This window comes from Tamandua tetradactyla, chromosome X (assembly GCF_023851605.1).
Source record: "Tamandua tetradactyla isolate mTamTet1 chromosome X, mTamTet1.pri, whole genome shotgun sequence".
NCBI lineage: Eukaryota > Metazoa > Chordata > Mammalia > Pilosa > Myrmecophagidae > Tamandua > Tamandua tetradactyla.
The window spans coordinates 129075421-129092041 of record NC_135353.1 but is presented as its reverse complement, the minus strand read 5'-3'; the positions used below and the strand labels follow the sequence as shown (position 1 = coordinate 129092041).

At 37.7% G+C, this 16621-nt stretch overlaps 1 protein-coding gene across 2 annotated transcripts in view; it reads right to left on the bottom strand.

Moving 5' to 3' along the window:
• Positions 1–427: 427 nt before the first annotated feature.
• The window catches only part of PPP1R2C (PPP1R2 family member C), a 39660-nt gene continuing 23466 nt past the window's right edge, over positions 428–16621 (bottom strand). For both annotated transcript variants that reach the window (XM_077145300.1, XM_077145301.1), the window contains exon 2: positions 428–591. The gene's annotated coding sequence lies outside the window, so the exon portion shown is untranslated. The remainder of the gene's footprint in view (positions 592–16621) is intronic.

Below are 16621 nucleotides of genomic sequence, written 5' to 3'. Positions count from 1 at the left end.
ACACATAATAAAATAAAGACAAAAAAACACTTAAAAGTAAGGGGTTTGGGATGTTTTTTATTTTTATTGTTTACTCTTTGAATAATGAAAATGTTATAAAAATGATTGTGGTGATGAATGCATGATACTGTGAGACACTGATTGTATACTTTGGACAGATTATTTACTGTGTGACTACATCGTAATGAAATTGGATTTTTTTTTAAAAGAAGAATATGATTGAGCTTCTGGTTGACATAATGGTGTCATAAGATGCTCCAGGGAGCCATTCTCCCACAGGGTCTTTGTATAACTAGCAGAAACTGGCAGAGCCATTTTCTACAAAATTCCAGAAAACAGTTAAAGAGTTGCAGTAAGAGGAGAAGAGATGAATCAAGAAAACACAACTTAAAAAATGGTAGGAGAAGCTTGTGGTATATTTATTGGCCCCTCCTTAAATCCTTTCTGAGGCATGGTGTAGAATCAGTTTATGCTTCCATTGTGTGTCTCTGGCCCTGTTCCAGAAGAAGCAGAGTAACCTCTATGTGCTTACTGGAGTATCTCAATGTTGGTGCCAATCTATGATATTGGATGGCAGCATCATCAGCCATTCTGTAAATGCAAATCAAAACCACAATGAGATACTATCTCATAAGTACTGGAATGGCTACTATTAAAAAATAGAAAATTGCAAGTGCTGTATAAGATATGGAGAAATATGAACCCTTGTTCATTATTGGTGTAAATGTAAAATGGTACAGCTTCTGTGGAAAACAATTAGACAGTTCCTCAGAAAGTTAAGTATAGAATTTCCATGTGACATGGTAATCCCATTTCTAGGTGTACACCCAAAAGAATTGAAAATAGCTAATTGAACAGATATTTGTTCACTGCTGTTCATTGGAGCATTATTCACAATTGCCAAAAGATAGAAGCAAGCCAGATGTCCATCAAAATATGAGTAAAAAATATGTAATATACACATACAATGGAATATTATTTAGCTTAAAAATGGGACGAAGTTCTGATATATTCAACAATATGGATGAAGTTTGAAGACATCATGTTGAGTGAAATAAGCCAGATAAAAAATGGATACATATTGTATGATCTCACTGATAAGAAATAATTAGAATAACCAAATTCATAGACTCAGAAACTGGAATCCAGGCTTCCAAGGGCTGAAGTGCAGGTAAGGAATGGGGTATTAATGTTTAATTCATACAAAGTGTCTGTTTGGGGTGATGGAAAGGTTTTGGTAATACATTGCGATGATGATAGGACAACATTGTGAATGTAATTCACACCACTGAAGCATGTGTTTGAATTTGGTTAAAAATGGAAATTATGGGTTGTATATATGTTAGTAGAATACAGTTTTTTAAAAATCCATGGAACTGTACCATACAACAAGTGAACTTAATGTAAACTATGGACTATGCTTAACAGTATTATTATAATAATATTGCTTCTTTGATTGCAGTAAAGGTATCACACTAATGCAAAATGTAATAATAGGGAAAACTGTGGGGGGTGTTATAGCTTAACTCTACTTTATGCATGATTTTTATGTAAACCTACAACTTCTCTAACTACAAAAAATCCTTTTGAAGAAAGAAAGAGAAAAATATGGTCAACATAAGAAAGCAAAATAAAATTTGTTGTAATATTTATCAAGCGAGTTAGAGAAGGCAACAGAGATAGCAAGTTTTAGAGTTTTTTGTTTTGTTTTGTTTTGCTTTCTTTTATTTTTTGTGGGTGTTTTGTTTTTGTTTTTCACTGTGGTCAACAGTGAAAATGTATTCTAAGAAATTCTATTAGATTATGTTATCTATAATATTAGGAATTAAATTTCTGCTAGACAGAAATAGATTGTTAACAACTATACCTTATAGACATTGAAAGTTTTTAAAAGTGGAATACAATAAAATTCAATTAATACTAGAGCTATTTTGAATATAATTGTCTTTGATGATGCAGCAAAAATTCTAAGATCATGCATTGATTGGAGATCATGATTCTGAATGTCTTGTCCAGATGAGACATGGAAGTATTGATTAATTTATCTGGAGGGTAAAAAGCAGGGAGAGGTCTTTATTCTTTACACACATACACACACACATATGCACACATGGATACTGAGGAACAGTCTTTAAGACTATTAGAGTTTCCAAACTAGATATCAGAAAGCTTACACATGTTCTCCATGGACACTGTGGTGACAGAAATCGTACTCTAGAGTATTTAACTCACGGACTCATCAATGGCAAGAACAATGGGAACTGTCTGATTCAGTCTCTCCACCACGACCATCACCAATGCTCTAACCGCAATCTCCTTACTCAACCTGCTCTAAGATGGCATGGACATCTTGTTTCAAATGATATTCCATAGAATACTAGAAATGTAATACAAGTGTGTCAAGTACATGGAATTTGGAAGGGAAGGGACATCTAACCTATCCATCATCTCTACCTTGCTCTTAACTGGAGCAGCTTTTTTCTTATCTACTTTACATATAGTGCTTCCCAGTCAGATTGCATTTGAAAAAATACTTTGCTTTTAGAGAAAAACAATTGCCAATAATAACTACTAACTCATGGGTTATTCAATTATAAGTATATCTCCCAAATCTGTGGGTAATCTATGACATATTGAATGACTTTAGAGCAGTACCTGTGCTACTTCTGGTCCTCTGAATCACAAGGAATTACCCAGTTCCACAAATGCCTTCTGTACCTAATACTATCTGGGACCATCTTCCATTGCCTATCTGGATCTACTCTTTCTTGCATTCCTCCTTTAGCATTTCCCACCCTTGGCCCAACTCTCTGGCCTCAGGGCACATCTTAAAACCCCTTCCTATAACATTCCATTGAACAATTATCAACCCACACCAGCCAAAGTTATACTTTGTCTTCCCTGAAGCTTGACATAGCTCCAGGTTGTGAGGGTTTCCCTTATCAACCACAAATCTAGCCCTGCACAAGCCAACATTTTTACCAAGAATACAGACTAACCACAGAGATGGGAGCCCATTGAAAACCCAGTTTGTGATAGACAGGTGAACAGAATGGGAATGAATCCATGTGGAGGTGAGATATCTGCATGGTAGGCTTCTGCCTGACATAGCCTGGGCTCCAGGAAATCGTGCCTACTTAACATCCCTGAGGGACCACAGGTGTTCCCACACTTATATTCTCTGAAAGGCAAACTCTGCCCTACATATTCTGTGACTCAGTCAGTGCCTATTACCGCTTGGAATTAACCCAAGGAAGATTTGAGCAAAATAAAGTTTTCCTGCTTCCTTGTGTGTGGCATGCTTGTTTTATCTTTTTGACATTTAACTTTAGAAGTGCAGAGCAGCCTGAGGGACTTTTTCTCCATTTTGTTTGCTGCATCTCAAAATTGTATCTTGGCTAGACATAGGGTGGCTATGGTTGCAAAACTGAGGAACTGAGAAGCAGAGAACTGGAGCCTAGCACAGAAGCCCAGAGCCCTCAGGAATGCATGGATAGAGAGACAGGAACTAGGAATTAAACCAAGCCATGTTCCTTGAATACAATGCCCTCACCAGCACAGCCCTGCAACCCGCAACTCACCCAATACTCCACGCACCTGAACCCCATCACCCACTCCCACTCCTCATGCTCAAAGCTCTCCTGCCCTGCCAACCCCTCATGCACATACCTTCCCCACATACCCTCCCCAAGTGCAGCCCAAATCACTTCTCCTGAACTCCTCTTTCCTGCTCCCTGCAGGCTGTTGCCACTGCATAAAGGCTGTAGGTGCCTACTGCCATACCCAGGCAACACCCACTCCCAGCTCATATAGTCGCACAGTCCCACCACACCCCACCTGAGCCCTACATGAAAGTACAACAGTTTATGGCACTCCTAGACTCATACATGCACCTGGCCCCCAGTCATACCCCCAGCTCTGGGAAAGCACTGACCTGCGTAGCCAAGACACATTGACCCCTAACCCATGCAGTCATAATGCTGAACAACTGCCATATGTCTTTATATGCACACAAAGTGCCCTGTGTCCTAAACCTGTACACACCAGGGCCATGCTCCCCAGACCTGTGCACCTGAACAGCCACATCCTCCCCAGCTACTCGGTTCCCATGTTCACAGGCACCAGCATAGCATCCCTAACCTGTGCCTATACCTGGGCTACAATTCATCACCCTACTCTTGTGCCCTGCCCCATGCCCTGCATCCTGCTACACATCCTTTCCACAAATATAAGGCTTTAAACTACTTAAGGAAATCAACTTCCAAAATAAATCTATCAAGATATTTACACGCGGCAAAAAAAATGGAAGATCACTAAGCATATCACAATGCAGACAGATATAGCACAGCCTAACAACCAAATTAAAACACCACAGGAGACACAGACATTGAAGCAACTAATCAAAGATATTCATATAACTCTACTAAATAAAATAAGTGGGATGGCTAATGACATAAAGGAGATCAAGAAGACATAAGAAGAACATAAAGAGGAAGCTGAAAGAATAAATAGAAAAACAGCAGATATCAATGGGATTAAAGATTCATAGACCAAATAAAATACATACTAGAGATACACAACAGCAGATTTGAAGAGGCAGAACAAAGAAAATGTGAGCCAGATGACAGGATAACTGATTTTGAACAGTCAAAGCAGGAAATGGTCAAAAAGATGGGAAAATTTGAATTGGATCTCAGGGAAATTATGGACAAAACAAAGCACACAAACATAAGAATCATTGGTGTTCCAGAAGAAGAAGAAAGGAGTAAAGGGCTAAGAAGAATAGTTGAGGATATAATGGGGGAAAACTTTACAACCCTTACAAAAAACATAAATGTACAAGTCAAAGAAGCTCAACGAACTCCAAATAGAATAAATCCAAATAGGCCTTCCTCAAGACACATACTAATCATCCTGTCAAATGTGAATGAGAAGCAAAAATTTCTGAGAGTGGCAACAGAAATGCAGTCTACTACTGTGGTAGTTAGATTCAGTTGTTAACCTGGCCAGGTGAAGGTACCTAGTTCTGTTGCTGTGGACATGAGTCAACGGTATGCGGACCGATCTGTTGCTCATTACATCTGCAGTCAGCTAAGAGGCAGGCCTACTGTAATGAATGATGTTTGATTTAATTGGCTGGTGCTTAAATGAGAGAGCTCAACATAGCACAGCCCAAGCAGCTCAGCATACCTTATCTCAGCACTCACAGCTCAGCCCAGGCCTTTGGAGATGCAGAAATAAATCACCCGGGAAAAGTTGTTGGAATCCAGAGGTCTGAAGAGAAGGCCAGCAGAGATCACCCTGTGCCTTCCCACGTAAGAAGGAACCTCAGTTGAAAGTTAGCTGCCTTTCCTCTGAAGAACTAGTGAAATAAATCCCCTTTTATTAAAAGCCAATCCATCTCTGTTGTGTTCCATTCCAGCAGCCAGCAAACTAGAACAACTACATACAAGGAAACCACAGAGGACTGAGTTTGGACAACTTAACTGGTACCATGGAGGTAAGAAAGCCCGTATGATATATTTAAGATTCTGAAAGAGAAAGACTTCCAGCCAAGAATTCTGTACCCAGTCAAATTGTCCCTCAAAACTGAAGAAGAGATTAACATTTTCACAGACAAACAAATCCTGAAAGAATCTGTGAACAAGAGACTGGCCCTACAAGAAATAATAAAGGGAGTTCTGCTAGTTGAAAAAAAAAGACAGGAGAGGAAGGTCTGGAGGAGGGCACAGAGCTGAAGAGTACCAGGAAGGGTAACTTAAAGGACAAAAGGAGAAAGATGGAAAAGAATATATAGATCTGAAAAATAAAATCCAAAATATAAGACAGTGAATTCAAGAGATGCCTTTTCAGTAATACTTTGAATGTTAATGGATTAAATTTACCAATTAAAAGTTACAGATTGGCAGAATGGATTAAGAAATACAATCCAGCCATATGCTACTAACAAGAGACTCATCTTAAACATAAGGATACAAATAGATTGAAAGTGAGAGGATGGAAGAACATTTTCTATACAACTGGCAACCAATAGAAAGCAGGAGTACCTATACTAATATCAGACAAAATAAACTTAAGAGTAAAGACATCATAAGAGATAAAGAAAGACATTATATATTAAATAAAAGGACAATTCACCAAGAAGAAAGAACAATAATAAATGTTTATGCCCCCAATCAAGGAGCTCCAAAGTACATCAGACAGAGATTGGCAGAACTGAAAGGAGCAACAGATGCTTCAACAATAATAGTAGGAGACTTCAATACACCACTCTCCTCTATAGATAGAGCAGCCAGACAAAAAATCAACAAGACTTTAAACAACTTGATAAATGAATTAGACCTAACAGACATATATAGGTCACTGTACCCCAAAACACCAGAATACATTCTTCTCTAGTTCTCATGGAAAATTCTCCAAGATAGATCATGTGCTGGGGGCACAAAACAGGTCTTTATGAATTTAAAAACATTGAAATTATTCAAAACACGTTCTCTGTTCACAATGGAATAAAGCTGGATCTCAATAACCAACAAAGAATGAGAACACTCACAAATATATGGAGATTAAATAACACACTCTTAAACAACCAGCAGGTCAAAAAAGAAATTGGTAGAGAATATGTAGCTAACTGGAGATGAATGAAAATGAGAATACAATATATCAGAACTTATGGGATGTGGCAAAGGCTGTGCTGAGAGGGAAATGTATTGCCCTAAATGCCTGTATTAAAAAAACAAGAAAGAGCAAAATCGGAGGACTTAACTGCTCACCTGCAGGAACTTGAAAAAGAACATCAAACCAACCCAAATCAAACAGAAGAAGAGAAGTAACAAAGATTAAAGTAGGGTTAAATGAATGGGAGAACAAAAGAATAGTAGATGGAATCAATAAACCAAAAGTTGTTTCTTTTGATTTCTTTGAGAAAATCAATAAAATTGATGAACCACTAGCAAGACTGACAAAGAAAAAAGAGACAGGATGCAAATTAAAAAATCAGAAATGAGAAGAAATAAAAGAAATTACAAGAGAATATGAACAACTATATGCAAACAAACTAGACAACTTAGATGAAATGGACAAATTCCTGGAAACACACAAACAATCTACCCTGACTCAGGAAGAAATAGAAAATCTCAACAAAGCAATCACAAGTAAAGAGATTCAATTGGTTATCAAAAATCTTCCTACAAAGAAAAGCCCATGGCCACATGGCTTCACAGGGGAATTTTATCAAACATTCCAAAAAGAACTGACAACAATCCTGCTCAAACTTTTTCAAAAAATTGAGGGAAAAAGAGCTCTACCTATCTTGTTTTTGAAGCTAATATCAGTTTAATACTAAACCAGGTAAAGATGCTATAAGAAAGGAAAACTACAGGCCAATCTCCCTAATGAAAATTTTCAACAAAATATTAGCAAATCTAATGCAACAACACATTAAAAGAATTATACACTACAACCAAGTGAGGTTTATACCAGAAATGCAAGGATAGTTCAATACAAGAACATCAATTAATGTAACAGAGCAATTAACAAGTTGAAAGGGAAAAATCACATGATCATCTCAATTGACGCTGAAAAAGCATTCAGCAAAATTCACCACCCTTTTCTGATAAAAACACTGCAAAAGATAGGAATCAAAGGTAACTTCCTCAATATGATAAAAGGCATTTATGAAAAACCAACAGCCAGCATCATACTCAATGGAAAAAGAGTGAAAGCTTTCCCCCTATGATTGGAAATGAGACAAGGATGCCCTCTGTCACCACTATTAATTGAACATTGTAATAGAAGTTCTAGCTAGAGCAAACAGGCCAGAGGAAGAAATAAAAGGCATCCAAATTGGAAAGGAAGAAGCAAAACTTTCATTATTTGCAGATCACATGATACTATACTTGGAAAATCCTGAGAAATGTATGGCAAAGTTAATTGAGCTAAAAAAGAAATTCAGCAAGGTGGCGAGTTATAAAGTTAATGTGCAAAAATCGGTAACATTTCTATACACAAGCAATGACCTAACTGAGGAGTCAGTTAAGGAAAAAATTCCACTCAAAATAGCAACTAAAAGAATCAATACTTAGGAATGAACTTAATTAGGGGTGTCAAGGACTTGTACACAGAAAACTACATAATGTTGCTAAAAAGAATCAAAGAAGATTTAACTAGGTGGAAAGACATTCCCTACTTATGGATAAGAAGGCTAATATAGTTAATATGTCAACTCTACCCAGATTGATTTAGAGATTCAACACAGTACTAATCAAAATTCCAACAACCTACTTTGAAGACTTGGAAAAGCTAGTTATCAAATTCATCTTGAAGGGAAAGAGACCTCGAATAGCTAAAAGCATCCTACAAAAGGACAAACAGGAAGGATTAACACTCCCTAAATTTAAAACCTATTATGAAGCCAACATAATAGTGGTCAAAACAATATGGTACTGGTAGAAAGATAAAAGCATTGACCAATGGAGTCAAATTGAGAGTACAGAAATAGACCCCCAAATCTATGGTCAACTAATTTTTGATAAGGCCCCAAATCCACTGAACTGGGACAAAAGAGTCTTTTCAATACATGGACATGGGAGAACTGGATATCCATAGCCAAAAGAAGAAAGAGAACCCATATCTTACACCCTATACAAAAATTAACTCAAAGTAGATCAAACACTGAAATTTAAGAACTAGCATCATAAACTTCTAGAAGAAAATGTAGGGAAACATCTTCAAGACTAGTAATGAGAGGTAGCTTCCTATACTTTACACCCAAAGCACAAGCAACAACAAAAATAGATAAATGGGAACTCCTCAAAATCAAATGCTTCTTTACCTCAAAAGATTTTGTCAAAAAAGAGGAGAGGCAACCAACATAACAGGAGAAAATATTTGGAAATCACATATCGGACAAAAGTTTGATATCTTGTGTACATAAAGCAATCACACAACTTGACAACAAAAGAACAAACAACCCAATTATAAATGGGCTTAAAGATATGAAATGACATTTTTCAGAAGAGCAAATACAGATGACTCAAAAGCACATGAAGAGATGCTCATTTTCATTGGCTGTAAAGGAAATGCAGATCAAGACTACAATGAGATACCAACTCGCACCTGCAAGAATGGCTACTATTAACCAAACGGGAAACTATAAACATTGGAGAGGATGTGGAGAAATTAGGACACTTATGCACTGCTGGTGGGAATGTATAATGGTGCAGCCACTATGGAAGGCAGTTTGGCAGCTTCTTAGGAAACTAAACATTGAATTGCCCTATAACCCAGCAATAACACTACTTGATATATACCTAGAAGAGCTAAAAGCAATGACACAGACAGACATTTTCACAGTGATGCTCATAGCAGCATTACTCACAATTGCCAAAAGATGGAAACAAAGTGCCCATCAACAGATGAGTGGATGAACAAACTATTTTATATACATACCAATGGAATATAAAGCAGCAGTAAGACTAAATGGCATCCTGAAGCATATGACAAGATGGATGAGGCTTGAGGACATAATGCTGAGTGAAATAAGCCAGAACCAAAAGGATAGATACTGTGTGATTCAACTTTTATAACCATGGTAAAGGTAAAATCAGAGGCTTATAATATAGAATATAGGGGACTTAGCCATACATAGAATCTAGAGATGGGTGAATGTTTAGCTCATGAGGTTGCACTTCAATGTAAGGGAATAGATAGAAGTGAAGGCAGTTCTCTAGTGGGTCTATAAATAATATTACCACATTGAAGATGAACAAGATTGAAAGGGGTCGTATAGTCTTATGTGTTCCACTGATTAACACCAGAAATATACATTGGTTCTTGTAAGAACTACTCCAAAGATAAACTTCATTTAGACATTGTTATCGATCATAACTTGTCAACCCCCAACCAGGCCATTTCAGCCAATCCTAAAGAATACCTAGGACAATATATAAGATTCTCCAAAAGTCCCATGCACTAGGGTAGCTTTCCAGAAACCTACCACCTCCAGATGTGTCCCTGGACCAGATAAGTCCTGAAACCTAGAGGGCCCAGCCTCTCCAGAACATTGGCTAGTTCCATCTCCTTACTCCATATTATTGACGGACCCTTCCAACATGAAAACGTTAGATTGGCCATAGCCCAAACACCCTTAATGAGAGGGACTGAAATATCAAAGGTGATGGTGGAGTTATACAGAGAAGTAGGATTTAACAAAATGAATATGATTGCTGAATCATTAAATTGATATCTCATTTAGTCTCCAGTATCTTAGAGCAGCTAGAAGTAAAAACCTAAAATTGTGGAATTGTAACCCATGCCAAACTCTGAAATATGTTCTACAATTAATTGTGATACTGTGCTTTGAAAATTATTGCTTTTATGTATATATGCTATTTTTCACAAAAAAGAAAAAAACTCAATTGTGTTGATAAAAACAAATTATTTCTGTTATCCTCCTATATTCTGGAGCAGCTAGAAGGAAAATTCTGAGAGGCTCATATGGTAGCCCATGACAAACTCTGGGATCTCTCTTGTAACTACTTGTTGAAAAGTGCTTTCAAAATTATTGCTTTTTTTCTTTCTTTGCTTTGTATACAATAAAAAAGAAAAAAATGTATCTTAGCTAAAAAACTCCTTCTCTATTGGTGGTTTCATAATTCACAGGGTGAGCCATAATACCCTGAATGATCAACAGAGATAACCTCAGGGTAATTAAAAAGAAAATCATATATAATAGACACACTTCCTCACACAGGCCTCAGGAAGAAGGACAAACATTATATCATGGTTGTGGGACAATGGGAGCCAGAGAAATAGAAGTATTGATAGTTTAGGGGAACCAAAGTGTAGAGTTTAAACCCAATAGACACTTGGGAGTTGAAGGAAGAGATATTTTGAAAATATCCTTAGTTTGGAAATGAAATGACATGCAGAATACTTCCTTGTTCCTCTGAATTCTTCACTATTCTAATTTTATATTAAGTCCATGCCAAAATCTAAATAGTGGATTTTTGAGGTCTTAGTTTGGGTTACCTAGGAAACAGAGTCTAAGACAAAAAAAAAAAAAAACTTATGTGCTAAACTTTATTGAAGAGAGCATATCCAAGAAAACAGGAATGAGCAGGGCAAAGACATGGAATATGGAAGACAGGGGAAACATTTTACAAGATATGTTTCACAGCTTCATAACAAGTGTAGGACATTTCTTGGTCTTACGAGATATCTTTAGAAAGGCTGTATGAATGACTGCATCTTAGAACAGTCCATAATCGTGGAAGAAAGAAGAATTTATCCATAAATGTCAAAGACAACTTCAGAATATTACTTTATAAAGGAGAGGAGAGCTAAGTTTGGAGAGTGGGATGAGGGGCAGACACATCTTGCATGAAACCAATACTGAACTACTTTTTGTTTGTTTCCCATCATAAATGTCAGCCTGTCAGCACACTGCTTGCTGTGCAAACTATCAATCAAAAAGAGGCACCTGTAATGACCTCCAGAGGGAAGTTATCACCAGAGGGAAGTTTTCCCACTAGGGAAAAAACAGTCCTAAGGTCCCATCACATCCCATGATTTGCAGGTGTCTGGGACACCAGCAAAAGTATGAATCATGCAAGAACTGATGGAAAAACATTTGGTCAAGGCAAGGCTAACCTCACAAGTGAAGTCTAACCCCTATGGCCAGCAGGTTCAATCCATGACCCATGCAGGAAGATGGTCTATGTATAGTATGTGCCATAGTGGAGGGATGCTGCTCTTTCCTCACCAGGAAGAGATATTCCACCAAGGGTAAGTTGGGTGCCATAAATCATGCATATTTTAGCCAATGGATTGGCTGTCTCCAGTGGATGTTTATGTATGCTCAGGACAAAAGGGAAGGTATGTGACAGCAGTCCACTATCTGTTAGGGGATATGTTTTATTTCAAGGTAATTCTGAGAAGGGAGTCGGTCCACATTTGTCATCCCACTCTAGGAACCAGGCTAACACAGCTCTGACCATGAGGTTTGCTTGTGCATCACAGGAAAGGGAAGTAAGCAGCATTTGCATTGTCCCCTAACACAATAAAACTTCTGAAAAGGTGTTTCCAAAAAGTGCCTTATCTTTGATCCTCTGTCCCAGCACAAGAGCCCTGAAGAATTACAAGAACTTACTGATGCCTTAGTTTAGATTTACCCAGAAGTAGAGCCTGAGATCAGGATCTGAGTGCAAGAAGTTTCTTTGGGAAGTGTTCCCAAGGAACCACCATAGGAGAGTGGAAAAATAGAGACAGGAATGGGAAAGCAGTCAACAAAGGGTATGCTATTAAATTAGTTACCAGTGTGGTAACTAGTTACTAGGGCTCAATCCTGCTGGGAAATTCTGGAGGTCAGTGTATAGAACACATGCCTCAGTTCTCAATCAAGAGGCAAGTCTCATCAGTCATTGGTAGAAGTTAGATCCGAGGGATGCATTTATTCTCCTTTACTTCCAATCTGTGGTGTTGATGGGAAGAATAGACATTTGCCACCAGAGAAGACCTCAGACACAGACATGCAGATGCTAGCAGTTTTAAGCCAAGCCAGGCTGTGCTAAAATGGTTTAAGACTAAGAGGATGTGAATGAGGTATCAACAGCATCTGCTACAGCTGAGTTTTACAGCTAATTTTGACCCCTACTAGTAAAGTTTTAGAGACCATTTTTGGTTGTGGAACATCTGTTGTAGATATACTCTGAGATGACCCCCAAATTTCCATAAATCCTCATAGTCACATCTTCTTGTGATTCTCTGCCCAGAATATAGGAGATACCCATGACTTGCTTCTAATACATAGCCTATGGTAAAGATTACATGATGTCATTTCCATGACTAGCCTATATAAAATTGTGACTTTTGTTTTCCTACCACTCTACTCCTTTTTGGTTTTGATAAAGTAAGTCTCCATGTTGAAGAGGCCAATGTGGCAGGAACTGAGAGCAGCCTCTGACCAATAGCCTACAAGGAACTGAATCCTGTCACAACCATGTGAGCTTGGAAGCAGATTCTTCCCCCTCTGAGCCTCAGATGAGATTCCAGTTCTGACCAATGCCCAGCATCATGAGAGACCCTGGTATAAAGGACCCAGTTAATGGATTCCTGACCCACAGAAACTGTAAGACAGTAAATAAAATAATAAATAGATATTGTTTTAAGCTGATAAGTTTGTGGTAATATTGTCATGCAGCAATAGATAATACAGCATCCCAGAAGGAGCTATGTCTAAGGGTGTTGATTAAGGGACAAGATAAGTCTGTGGTGACTGTTAGGAAGTGTGAGTGTAAAATAAAAGGGGAGCCAGAGAGTAGAACAGGCTAGTAATTAGGAGTGGACATGAAGATCTCTTTGGGCAACAGGAAGGGTCCTGAAAGGCTACTGATGAGTGCAAAGATGTTTTTTTAGGAGATTACAAGTCTAAATGTTCCACAGCAACAGTGTTCAATGAGAATGCATGATGTGTTAGAGCCCTTTTCATACTGAAGAGAGAACATAGTAAAAAAAAAAAGAAAAAAAGCCTTTGCTTATAGTAGATCTTCCACAGAGTTCCATATGATTCCTGTTGCCCAAGGTTGCGGGGGGGGGGGGTGGAAAGGAAGAACTTGCAGGATCAAACATAAAGATTGAATCACAGAACACCACAAAACATGAACCCTCCTGACAATTTCACAACAACAATCTTTGATCCAATACTATTTTTTAAATTGTTAAAGACAAATGTCTTTTAACTGAATGCCAAAGAACAGATAGAGAAGAAAGCCAACCAACAAGAAAACCTTAAGAGAGAGACAAATTCTTGTAAAGGAATAAAAATGTCCCTCACTTACTTAGGGTTGTCTTGTTGGTTTTTTCCTTCTATGTCTGTTATTTGGCATTCAGCTAAGCTTATTCTAGATCTCTAGCTTAGCTTAAGTTTAACTGCTCAGAATTTTTCAGCTCCTGTTTTCTGGTTCTTGCTCTGCCTATATGGAGCCTTTTATTCATGGAGGGTCTGCCCAGATATTACTGACCCTATTCAGATTTTCCTAGACAAGGAAGGTCCAGGTCTCAATAAAATTATGTAAACAGCATCAAGTTTCCTTGAAGAAGTCACCTACCAGGTGGACTTGTCGGTCCACAGCAGCCCACCAGCATAAAAGTAGTACAGTGCCTTTAATTCTCAGCAGGCCCTATCCCTACCAGGGGCATGGCTGAAACAGAGGTTGAGGTAGAGGGCAGGCTTAAGCTGTTTCTGTTTTTCAGCCCTTGGCATCTGAATTTTCTGAATAAGAGCCACCACTTGTGTTGGGCTATGTCCTCTATTTTCTTGAGAGAAGATATGCTATTTATGGAATTATTTCCTTCTCTTGAGTAGTTAGTTTGTCTCTCAGACAGTTTTTTTTTTTTTTGTCAGCCCTACTTCCTCTCTGCTGGTAGAGACCTCAGGGTTCTGGTTATGCTTGATCTGTGTTTACCTGTGCTTGTAACTTTTATTCATCAGTTTGAACTTGTTTATTAAATCCGTAGTTGGAGTTTGTTGAGCTCTCCTTGCCTTACTCCTAGCAGAGATTGCTTCTTTTTCCCATGGGGATGTGTCTCTAAAACAGTCTGCTATGACAGTAAGGGTGGGGCACCAGTCTCCACAGTTTGAGAGTCTATTTACAGTTCTGTGCTGTGATCTCGGCCCTTTCACTCATTCCAGATAGGTGTACAATGTGTATCCAGTCATGGAAGTCCCCCAAACAGTTTTTCAAGAAAGTTTTGAACTGCTTACTATTTTCCCTAGAAGACTAACTTAATTCCAAACCTTCCTACACTGTCACCTTGTCCTGCCTCCTGACCATATCATTTGTGATCCAATTTTTCTCCTGTGGCTTTTTAAATGTGCACCATATTTATTACATTGTTTTGTTAACAAATGCAGCATATGCTTTCACTAATTACCAAGACCACTCACTTCAACATCATACCCTTTGTTAAAATTAATACTCACACTTAAGGAAATTCTTCATAGCACACATGTATATCTTTGTCTAATACTGACCTATCACCTTAGGGATTTGCTATGCAATTTTCATCCTGAACTTTCTTTTCATTGCACTGTTTCTTGGCTCTCATGTCTTCCTCATTTTTCTCATTCTTGCATTCCTTCTATTTTTTGGTTTCACTGAAGCCCATCACTCAAGCAACTCTTCTTTTTCAAAAGTGTGTGTGGTTATTAAAACTTTCTCAGTTCTTGCCCATCTGAAAAAGTCTTTATTTGGCTTCCTGCCTTGGTTTATAATTTTCCTGAGTATAGAATATTACGTTGAAAATATGTTCCCTCTGAACTTTTAGTTATTGCTCCATTTCATTCAAGCATCTACTGTTTGGGGTGCTATGCATTATCATGGCTTATTTTTTAGCAACATACTACCCCCTGAACTCCCATCCACCAGAAGCTTTTTTAATCATTCCTTGATTACTGTTATTTTGAAATATGAGTCATAATCCTAGCATAGGTTTCTGTGCTTATTCTGTTGGGCATCTCCTGGGAAACTTGAACTCAAAATATGATTTCATTAAACTTTAGGAAATTTTCTTCTATTATTTCTTTGGTTTATCCTTCCCTCTATGTCCTTTGCTATCTTTCTAGAGCTCTGATTAGATAAATATTCAATCACCTAAATGCCATCTTTATCTCTCAATTTTTCTTTAGTGTTTTTGATCTGTTTCCTCAAGTGTATTTAATTATATTCATATTGTCAAGAATCTTCCTTTTTCTTTACATATGGCTTTTCACATCCTATTCTTATTTTATGCATCCAATATTTTCCCAAATATCAGAAGATGTTAAATTGGTGCATTTATTCCTTTTTTGTTGTGTTGAAATCTACATACTTTATTTAATACAAATTATATATTTTTTTAAACTTTTTTATTGTATAGTATAACACATATACAAGACAAAGAAATAAAAAAGCAATAGTTTTCAAAGCACTCTCCAAAAAGTGGCCACAGGACAGATCCCAGAATTTGTTATGGGCTACCATAAGATCCTCTCATATTTTTTCTTCTAGATGCTCCAGAATATAGGAGGCCAACAGGCTTAAATACTTTTTTATCATCACAATTGACTTTTTTCCTTTTCTTTGTGAACAATAACACATATACAAAAAAGCCACAAATTTCCAAGCACAACACCACAATTAGTTGCAAAACATATTTCCGACTTTGACATGGGTTACAATTTCACAATTTCAGATTTTTATTTCTAGCTGCTCTAAAATACTGGAGACTAAAAGAAATATCAATTTAATAACTTAGCATTCATATTCATTTGTTAAGTCCCATCTTCTATGTATAATTATATCATCATCTTTGATCTTTCCATACCTCTCATTGGGGTTGTTTGGGTATGGAAACTCCAAATTTTTTATATTGGAAGGTCTGTCACTAATGTGGGATAGGCAGATGGAACTATCTGATGTTCTAGAGATGCTGGGCTAGGTTTCAGGACTTTTCTGGACAAGGGACCCACCCGGAGTTTGTAGGCCTCTGGCAAGTTACTCTCGTGCCTGGAACTCCCATGGAATCCTATAAATTGCCGTAGGTATTCTTTAGGATCGGTTGGAATGGTCCTGGCTGGGGG